Below are 7,738 nucleotides of genomic sequence, written 5' to 3'. Positions count from 1 at the left end.
CAAAATATCGAATACATATCAAATTCACATGATTACTTGCAACATGATTTCACCCGTGACCTCAAGAACAAAAGTAACTACTCACAAATTATAATCATGCTCATGATCAGAGGAGTATTAAATAGCCTAATGGATCTGAACATATAATCTTCCACCAAATAAACCATATAGTAATCAACTACAAGATGTAATCAACACTACTAGTCACCCACAAGCGCCAATCTATAGTTCTGGTAACAAGAACTAGGGTTTGAGATGAGATGGTATTGTTGAAGATGTTGATTTAGATTGCCCTTCCCAAGATGGGAGAGTTGTTGCTGATGATGATGACGATGATTTCCTCCTTCGAGAGGGAAGTTCCCCCGACGGAATCGCTCAAAAGTGCTCCTGCCCAAGTTCTGCCTCGAGACGGCGGCGCTTCATCCCGAAAGTCCTCTCCTTATTTTTTTTTCTAGGTCAAAATGACATATTCTAACCTATAAGAAGCCTGGACAACTCGTCTCCACGGTTGTCCCTCAATTTGCTTTGATTTTAGCCCTTGGATCTTGGTGAAACTGCTCTTTCTTTTGTTGGTAGACGTTGGATCTTCGTTGGAATCATTTTGACCGTGCGGTGAGTTCACATCGGACCATGACCTGTGGGCTCGGCCTCTCACGTGATTGGCTGGGTGAGCGCTTCTCGGGTGCTCAGACGAGCCTCTCCGCGCGCGCCGCGCGTCGTGGGTGCATTTTTTTCAACTGTTGGTGGTAGCAGTCCGAGCAGATGGCCTAACGCTTGTACACCTGCCGCTACCTTTACACACAATGACTGGTGGTCCGCGATGTATCCTGGTCCCACAAATCTATCGCTTGGGTTGTTTCCTTTCGCGTGATGAGGTTCTGTTGGCTGTGTCTCGTCTGTGATTGGCTAGAGGGAGATAGAGGATGTACTGACACGTACGAACCCGCCCCACGAACTATGACGGGTGGGCCTTGTTGGCTGATGGTCCCACACAACGGTAGCTGGGCTTGTTTTCTTCCAGGTCATCCAGCGGGAGATAAAAATCGTCCTGCCCTGCGCGGCGCGACGTGCATCCCATGCCCTTGTCCCACGTCGCGTCAGTCAAACCCTGGCCCTCTTTCTCCCAATCCCCGCAACCGCCACGCCCGGCACACCTCCCTCCTCGACTTCACTTGGAAGCCTTCGTCTACGGTGTGGTCAGGGTCCGCCGCTACCGCGAGCCAGGGGACGCCCGTTGGTGAGCCTGCGTGCAGGAAGCCGATGGGGAGCACGGCGTCAACAAGCTGACAGGAGGCGGGGTCTAGCCGCTGGGATGGAGGAGCAGGCGATGGCCGGGAGGCCGCCGGTGGGGGAGCAAGGAGGCCCGAGCTCTAGGCTCGGCACACATTGCGGGATGGAGAAGAGGCCGGCGTGGGGCGCAAGGAGCAGCAGGGGAAGAACGGTGGGCTTGTGCCCCGTTCAGAAGCTCTCTAGCTTCCCAAACGAGCCAGCTTCTCATTGATCCAGCTCCTGCTAGATTCTCGTGGAGCCAGGAAACGTTCGGCACCCTGATATCTACTGAAGCTCTAGCTGCTGTATCAATGAACTGACGAAAACGTGGACACATCTGTACATGTTCAGAGACCAACAATAGCCAAATCAGAGTTGAACAGAAGAGGGATGGGGTGTGCTCACCTTGAGCTTGACGGAGCAGGTGGTCTGGCTGCCGGCGTGGATCTTGCAGGAGGCTCGACGGAGCAGATTGCCGGCTGCCGGCGGTGACCAACAGAGGTAATGGTGGCAGATGCAGGAGATGGCCGCGTGGCGACTTCGGACGCAACTGCAAGCGGTGGTGGACGGCGACCCGCGGCGGAATACCGGCGGCGGTGCGGCGGCGCGTCGGCGACCTGGCGGCGCAGCTAGGGTTGCTAGAGGGCAGCCGCGGGTTGGTCTGACAGCCGAGCTGGCTCTCAGGCCGGGCTGTAGCGAGAGAAAACGCTTCGTGCGTGGCACTTCGGAAGGGCATTCTGGTGTAATTTCTAGCAACTCCCACTTCTTGTTTTGGTGAAGCTACGATTCTGCTGCTCTAAAAAATTGCACTGTGTAGCTCGCGTTCTCCTGAAGCTGGCTTCTCGGAGATACAATGTTCGGGGTGGCTTCACTTGGCTCGTTCGGGAAGCTGGCTCGTGGAGAGCTTCCAAACGGGGCCGATCTCCTCTCTCATCCCGACTCCTGCAACCTCGCCACTGGTGCTCGCTCGGCTTACTCATTCTCCTCCTCTCCCCATATTTTGCTCTATTGTTTGTGTTCCTTCAATTTGCAGGGATTGTGGGAAGCAAATGTACGTGGGTGAGTTATTTCTTTTGTGTGAAAGTCTCTTCCATGTTGGTCTATCGATTCCTTGACGCTCTGTTCATGACTGACTCTGTTCTTGTTTTATCTTTTTTACCTTTGCAGAGAGTTGTTCTACTCTCTCCCTCAAGGTAAGTTTGCTGGGCAGTGGCTTACTCCTCTCGTGTTTTGTTAGTTTGACCGAGGTGTACGGTGTACCTGGACGAACAAGGAACATCCCAGCCACTGGTACCCTACTTTGTTTTGTGAAACTTTTGGTCTTTGTTTTGATTTGGTTGTGTGGCTGTCCTTGCGATCCAGGTGAGTTCAGTTGTGGTTTAGGTGGAGATGTTGGTGCTGTTTGAGACGCCCACTGGGTTCGCCGTTTTCAAGGTTCTGAACAAGGGCAAGCTCGACAAGATCAAGGTGAGTGCTCACCGTTGCCTGAGCTCTTGGTTTGGTTTGGATTACTCACATTAATCTCTGCCTGTTTCCTGGACCGACAGTGCTTTGTGTTCATCTTTATCCTTAGGAATCTATGGAAGGAGTTCACCACATCGGACTCGGTGAGAAAGGTTTGTGCTTCATTTTTTATTCTTTCGACGGCAAATAACTTTTCTTTTCAAAACACTTAGCACATGATCTATCTATCACACTATAATAGAGGAAGTCAGCAAAAGCCATTTATTTGAATGAGCAAGAATCTGTGGTGTGCTCCTGAGCTATATGTCCCTTTTCCAAATGTTAGAAAGGTTATCTGAAATTAGTTGTCGCATAGAATTTGGTTTGGGAAACTAGGCTCATTTGATGTTTGCATGGCTTCTTTGAACCGCAAGGAACACTCTACAACTGAACTCACTTAAGCAGGCTGGTAGATGGCAAGTGACATCCATGACTGCACTTATTTGTGAGCCTATTTGCTCAAAGTAATAAGAGGCTGAATGGTTCAGTTAGACACTGTGCTTCTTCTTGGTGATATCCACTAATTTTTGTTAGGGATATATAAAGTTCTTGATAAGCTGTTGAGAGAATTCATATGCCTCTCAGTCTTATTTCTTATATTATGATACTTTTTTAACTGACTCAATGTAACTCACACAATATAACTTCAAGCAAATAGGCTCAAAGTTCAGCTCCAAGGAATAAGCAGGTCAGCGGACATGCATCCGCTGACATCCTTATTTCTTGTGCAAGCTTGATGGATGTGACAATGCACATCACAAATGGTTCATTCCGTGTAACCACAAGTGATGCAAGTCACCTCACACTCCAGTGGCTCGAGCGTATCTCATCGCACACTATCATGTTTTGGCAATTATCGCACACACTTACCAGCTAACCTTGTGTGATGAGGGGTGTTAATAGTCTTGCTCTGTAGTAGTGTGAAGATCTGGAGGACGCAGGCCATGGCCTCCTCCAGTCTACTGGTCCAAGATCTGTCTCCCTTTTGTTCATGTGTCTGCTTTTTTTTATATTGGAAGTCGTGTGTGTTTTAATCTGAAAGTTGTGAGAATTTTTCTGTAATTTGCAAGGAATTTTTTGGAAGTTGCGAGAATTTTCTAAAAGGTTTGCAAAGATTCCTGAATGTTGTGTCCAAACTGATGGAAGTTGTGAGAATTTTTTGAATGTTTCATCATACACATTACAGTCAATTATCCATTTCGTTCAGCATGGTGGCCAAGATGCAGCAGCCCCATGCTCTGTTCCGATGGGCCTCCTCTACTCGATGGTTGCCGCTGGTTGAGGTTCATACTTCTCTGGTTCACATGTTCTTCGCCGCTGCTTTGGATTCTTCATGCTAATTTCGCATGCTTGCCTTCGTTTCATTCGTGCGCAGTTTGGTATGGTTTCCTATTGTTGCTTGTGTCGAGCCATGGGTCCGTCTTTCCTTCGTATTGAGGTTAGTCCACTCTTCTTGTGTTTGCCTATAAAATGTTTGATGAAATGCGTGTGTGCTGCTCGATGAAATGCGTGTGTGCTGATGCTTGTTCTAAGGTTCAGCCTACTTCTCCAAGTAAATTGCATAAAACCACCACTTTGAAGGCTAGGTTTGTGAAAAACACTAGGATACAGATTCTTTGCAGAAAGCACCACGTCTTGCGTAATTGTTTTGCAAAAACCACTGATCGGCGGATCGGGCTGACTTAAGTGAGTTTATGACAGGTGGGGCCCGTTTTTCGCGTACGTGGCACTCCAGGCCGTCCCGACAGCCGTTAGACGGCGCCGTTCGGTCCTAGCAGTCAAAAGCACGAACCGTTACTCCTTCTCCACTCTGCTCGCTCGCTCTCGCTCTGTTCTTGGTCGCCGCACCCGTCGCCGCCGCGCCGCGCCGCCGCCGCAGCGCCATGGTGTCGTGGAGTGATGGGTCGGATAGCAGCGAGCACACCAGGCAGTGCATGAGCTCAGATTTCGACGACGGCACCATTAAGGTCAGTTCTCAGAGTTAGGGTTAGGGTTTGATATTTGGGGATTTCTGGAACGAGCTTCTTTTCAAACATTGGACCAAATCTCTGTCATTCCTTCGCACTCCAGGTTCCTGCTAGCACCGAAGACTCAGATTTCGAGGGCCCTGAGACAGATATGTATGTATTGTGCCATGGACACGGGAAGGCAGCAGAAAGGCGTGTTGCTTTCGAAGGGATTCACACTGGCAGGAGGTTTCTTTGTTGTGCAGAGAAGGTATGGTTCCAACTTAACTAATTGGAAGTTGTTGATTAACTTAACATATCTGTCATTTGTTTGCCATGGACATGTAATGTGGCGCTCCAGCAGGCATTGTATTATAATGTGAAGTTCGGACAGTGGATTCATTAAGTGTTTACTCTGCCAACATTGTTTAGTCTGGTTCTGGCAACATTGTTTAGTTAGGTCATTTTTTAACTCTACCATGTTAGCTTATTTTAGGACAGAATATTCATGGGTTAGCACACCAGCATTGTTTAGTTTGGATCTGGCAATATTGTTTAGTTAGGTCATTTTTTAACTCTGCCATGTTAGCTTATTTTAGGACAGAATATTCATGGGTTAGCACACCAGCATTGTTTACTTAGTAGTTGTTTACTTTAGAGCATGATCTGAATTTTAGTATAAAGTAATCTAGCCTATCATTGTAAGCAAGTCACTGTTATGTAATTCATTTTGTTAATACTCTTTTTTCAAGAAGGTAAAAACTGTGGACTAGTAGAATGGATTGATCCATCTTGGCCCACTACCCTTGAGAATGCACTATCCAAGTTGTGGTCTATGTATGAACAGAGTAAGATGGACAGGAATGAGGAATGTCTGATGCATTCATTTAATGTTCATGACCTGACACAAGAGAAGAAGAAACTCCAGGCCAGCTATGAGAAGTTGGTTGAAGATGTCAATGCACTTATGGATGCCCAGGAGCAGAGGGCAGTGATAGAAAGGAAAGATGCTGAAACAACCAAGTTGCAGGAGAAGTATGACACTTTGAAGAACATAGCAGCTGCTCAAGGTACTGTCATTAGGAACATGAAGTTGAAGCTAGCTGAAGAGAAGAAGAATTTGCAGATCCACATTGATGAGCTCAAGAAGACAGTTGAAGAGAGCAATGTGAAGCTGGAGGGGATCAAGGCCATCATAAATGGATAAGTAGTGCAAGAGAAGAATGGGCAATATCATTTGGCATTTGCTGACCTTTTGCAGGGTGTGGTTTGGCATTTGTTGTAATGATAGTAGTTTAAATTCTATTAACTATGAGTACTCCTGAACTATGGATATGTAATCTTAAGTAAGATGTTTGCATTTGAACTAGTGCTGAATGTGGTGCTATTTGAACTAGCTAGTGCTGAATGTCAAACTATGATTATGTATGGAATTGAACTAGTGCTGAATTTGGTGGTATTTAGAGCTGGTTAATGTTATCTTAAGTAATCTGTTTGCAATTGATGATTTTTGCTTTAGTATGTTCCTGTTCAACTGATGATTCTGAGTTAAGTAGGGTCAATTAGGGTTGTTTTTGGCTTTTTAGCGACGCCGAGGCATCAAGTAGGCCAAGTAAGGGTTTTTGGCTTTTTGTCGACGCCGAGGCATCAAGTAGGCCAAGTTAGGGTTTTTAGCTTTTTATCGACACCGAGGATTCAAGTAGGGTTGTTTTTGGCTTTTTGTCGATGTCGAGGCATCAAGTAGGCCAAGTTAGGGTTTTTGGCTTTTTATCGACATCGAGGCATCAAGTAGGCCAAGTTAGGGTTTTCGGCTTTTTATCGACTCCGAGGCATCAAGTAGGCCAAGTTAGGGTTTTTGGCTTTTTATCGACTCCGAGGCATCAAGTAGGCCAAGTTAGGGTTTTTTGGCTTTTTATCGACGCCGAGGCATCAAGTAGGGTCAAGTGATGGTTTTTGGCTTTTTATCGACACAGAGGCTTCAAGTAGGGTCAATTAGGGTTGTTTTTGGCTTTTTGTCGATGTCGAGGCATCAAGTAGGCCAAGTTAGGGTTTTTGGCTTTTTATCGGCGCCGAGGCATCAAGTAGGGTCAAGTGATGGGTTTTTGGCTTTTTGTCAATGCCGAGGCATCAAGTAGGGTCAATTAGGGTTGTTTTTGGCTTTTTGTCGATGTCGAGGCATCAAGTAGGCCAAGTTAGGGTTTTTGGCTTTTTGTCGACGCCGAGGCATCAAGTAGGCATCAAGAATATCACGGCATCATGACTATCACAGCATCATGACTATCACAGCATCAAGAGTATCACAGCATCAGCAGTACTACTAGAATGCCATAGTTTGACACAAATTGATCATAACATTTGATCATCACAGGACTAATAGAATTCCAGAGTAGCATAACTGGAGTAGCAGAACAACACAACATAGTTTCACAACACAACCAAAATGCCATAGTTTGATACAACATCAACACAACCAAATCACCATCATCACCATTTTGAACCAGAGGCAGTCAAGTAATCCTTCATTCTGTTGCTGGGCTTCCTGGCTCTCTAGGAACCATCACTTGGTCTTGGAGGCATGAAAGCTAACCTTGGTCCCTTCGCAGCAGCTGACGAAGATCTGGTTGCTGGTGCCTTACCCTTGGGAGCAACTGGTGCCTTACTCTTGGGAGCAGATGATGAAGATTTACTGGCTGCTGCCTTACCCTTGGGAGCAGCAGCAGATGTTGCCCTCCTTGCTAGAGCTGGACTAGCAGCAGATGTTGCAGTCCTTGCTGGAGCTGGACTAGCAGCAGATGTTGCAGTCCTTGCTGGAGCTGGACTAGCAGCAGATGTTACCCTCCTTGATGATCCACCAACAGTGGCAGCAGCAGAGGCTGCAGTCCTTGCTGGAGCTGGACTAGCAGCAGATGTTGCCCTCCTTGATGATCCACCAGCAGTGGCAGCAGCAGAGGCTGCAGTCCTTGCTGGAGCTGGTGTGCTTCTACTATCAGGTGGGTAAGAGCTGGTGCTTGGCTGCAATG

At 47.1% G+C, this 7,738-nt stretch overlaps 1 long non-coding RNA gene across 1 annotated transcript; it reads left to right on the top strand.

Moving 5' to 3' along the window:
* The first annotated feature begins 4,145 nt into the window (after positions 1-4,145).
* LOC120964714 (uncharacterized) lies at positions 4,146-4,989 on the top strand. Its single transcript, XR_012184592.1, has 3 exons — positions 4,146-4,210; positions 4,474-4,739; positions 4,843-4,989. It is a non-coding gene; the product is annotated as an uncharacterized lncRNA (long non-coding RNA).
* Positions 4,990-7,738: the final 2,749 nt, after the last annotated feature.

Source organism: Aegilops tauschii, chromosome 5, assembly GCF_002575655.3.
Source record: "Aegilops tauschii subsp. strangulata cultivar AL8/78 chromosome 5, Aet v6.0, whole genome shotgun sequence".
Taxonomy (NCBI): domain Eukaryota; kingdom Viridiplantae; phylum Streptophyta; class Magnoliopsida; order Poales; family Poaceae; genus Aegilops; species Aegilops tauschii.
Note: the sequence above shows the minus strand (reverse complement) of the source record. Positions and strands in the feature narration are given on the sequence as shown.